Source organism: Carassius auratus, chromosome 20, assembly GCF_003368295.1.
Source record: "Carassius auratus strain Wakin chromosome 20, ASM336829v1, whole genome shotgun sequence".
Lineage (NCBI taxonomy): Eukaryota > Metazoa > Chordata > Actinopteri > Cypriniformes > Cyprinidae > Carassius > Carassius auratus.
The window spans coordinates 11,149,021-11,152,054 of record NC_039262.1 but is presented as its reverse complement, the minus strand read 5'-3'; positions in this window follow the sequence as shown (position 1 = coordinate 11,152,054).

Sequence of the window (3,034 nt, the reverse complement as noted above, 5' to 3'; positions counted from 1 at the left end):
TTTTCACCTCAGGCACTGAAAGCACACCTACTGAACAATATACATCATACAAAAAAAGTGTATTTCCACATATTGCCTCAATGTTTACACATGCCCATACTAAGCCTAAAATACACAAACATTTTTAATTACACATGCTGAAGCAATATGTGGCAAACCTCTTCTGCAAGAAGAATAATGCAATTAATTTCCGGTTCGCCTTCGGAAATGCATGTGACGTCACAGATAGCGGATAGTGCATGTGAGTTGTGAATTTTGCAATGTTTTATAGCAGATAGATGTTAATACATGGTGTGAATAGGATAAAAAAAGAAATCCAGTGTAGTTTTGTTTGGGCTTTAAAACCAGATTTGGAAACTAATGATGTAGATCAATGACACTGATTTGGTGAACCATCACTTTCACTTCCAACGCATTAAATGTAATGTATGAGATTGAAGAAATTCTTCAAAAAATGTTTTGCTCCTCCAGCAACATTTTATTATGAATGCTTTAAAGAAATCCCATTTGTCATAACACTTCCTGTTTGGCTGATTGCATTTGTAATCAAACACTGAAATGTATCCCTGCGTGTAGTCTGTAGATGATTCAGCCCTTGAGGCCAGTGATTTATTTAATCATCAATTCGTCCGACCCTGTAAATGAATGTAGTTGTATTGCCTACAATACCACAAGCTATTCAGAAAACAAACCTTTTGCATTCGTGTCAGCCTGGCTTTACAATTGCTGAATTTAGATAAGTAATACATATTGAACTAAGCAAATTGCAAATATACAACATTCCTCAATGATTTTCACTGAAGGATTTTGTAGATGTTGATATATGGAAAATAAGGGGGAAAAGCGAGAAGCTTCATCCTCACACCTCCGTACACACCTCTGCTGTGCTCAAATATGACTCATCCTTCTGTTTAGTCTGACTAGCGTTTTGTTCCTGACAAAAGAGATTCACACGAGGACCACACTGTATCATATTTTCCCAAGAGGCAAAAACACATCCAGTCTTTGCATTAAAAGATACAAGGAGATTTTTGTCTCAAATGATTTATTTTATACTGCTGCATCTCGTCTTTAGTTTGCAGTATTAACATTGTCACTGTCTCACAAGCACATTCTGATCATGAATGAGGAAACTCAAAGTATTACAATACCAAGAAAACACTGACATTCTTTCTAAACACTTTACTCTCTCTCTCTCTCTCGTTTAGTTTTAATTGAAGCAGACATTCCTCAGTTTGTTGATGAAGGATACCAAAATAACTTTACTGCCTTAAAAACACCATTTGAATGACAATGACAAAACACAAAGCAGATAGAAATGATTGCGATTTAAAACTTGAAGGTGAAATGCACATTTGATCTCACTGTTCTTACAGTGTAGGTCATTGTATGTGGCATAAAATGAACATCTGAAAATGACTAGTCACTATGGAAACGTAAAATGGGGAAAAAAACAGGCTGATACACAATCAGAGGAGGGCACACACTGACACTGTTCATTTAGAAATTAATGACGCAAACACATGAGGAAAAAAAAACACATGACTTGATAGCATGTTAGTATATAAGACCTTGATGGAAAGCGAAACCCATTTTCATTACAGCCAACTGTAGCCCACATGTTAATTTTATTTTTGCTGCGCTTAAAAATAGCAAAGATTTGCTTGGTCAAGATTCAGTGGCCGCAAAGTAGTGTAGAGTGTTATTTGTAAAAACCGATTCTATTTTACCAGCTATGCTTTTTCTAGCTATGCTCTGGAGACCAGACACTTCCTCGGAAAAAGCCATTATGGGAAGCTAATTGTGAACCGTAAATGTCAGGTATGACTAATGCATGACCTGCTCTGAGGGACTGCAAGTGTCCCATGTTGGCTTTTAACGCTCCGGTGGTTGCAGTGGAAATGCATTTGCTAAAAGACTGCAACAAAACCAGCAGGACTTAAGTGTGTGCTATGCATCACAGGCTCCGAGGAAGCAGCGGAGGTTTGCGTTTAGTCATCCAGGCATTATTCTTTCCTGCTGTGCATTCTGCTACATACTATTTCAAGTATGTGAAGAGTGGTGTGTTTGGATAATCTACTAAAGTTCTGATATGACTGGTATGAGAATCTTTTTTTTTATTCTAAGGTGCTTAATTTTGGTGCCGTGTATTAAGCATTCAGGGTAATTAGTTCTTACGGCACAGTTATGAAGAGTGAATTAGCTGTAAAATCCTCAACCATAGCCTCGTTTTTTATTTCTGCTCATTCTTGTTTAATAAAAGCTTGGTGATTCAGTGAATTCATTCTCAGCAACGTATTTTAGATAAAAGCACTGGCAATGAGTAAATCTGTTAACCAGTCCTTCCAGAAAAACGCGATTATGTAATGCATAATCAGCCAAAGGCCGGATATTTATGCGGGGTCACATTTTTTTCAAATACGCCTCTCTTTTGCCGCTTAAATTGCCGATTTCAGAAAGCAAAATATGCGGGGCTATCATGATTTTATAATCCCTGTATTTTCGTTGCAAAAAACTCACATATATATAAGCAGAAAGTTGAAAAATGTTGCGTTTACTTCACACAAGTAAAGCGCCATTTTCCCCCTATTGCCATGGGAACCTTATGAAGTGACATAATTACGTGACGTGAACATCATCTGCAAACTCTGCTGTGAAACCAGGGTGAAACTTGAAGCGCGCAAATCATTCTTATTTGCCAAGTTGATGCAACTTTACAGTTGTAAGATTGCACTTTTTTGTTACAGAACAGTACCAAAAACTAACAGTTGTAATTATATTAGTAGTATGTAAAATAATTTACGTTGCAGTAAGAGATTGCAACTTAAATATTCTGTAATTTAGTATGCTCGCTTATCATAGGAAGTAATAAGAAATTACTCTTTACATTAAGGTAGTAGCCTAGTGAGAAAAAGGTGTAGGGGGAATCACCTTTTTTTTATCTTTTTCATCAAACCGCAGTTTTAGCAAGTTCACGCAATTTCATCGCATAAAATTGCAAAAATATCCCACATATTCCATCACATTTTTTAAG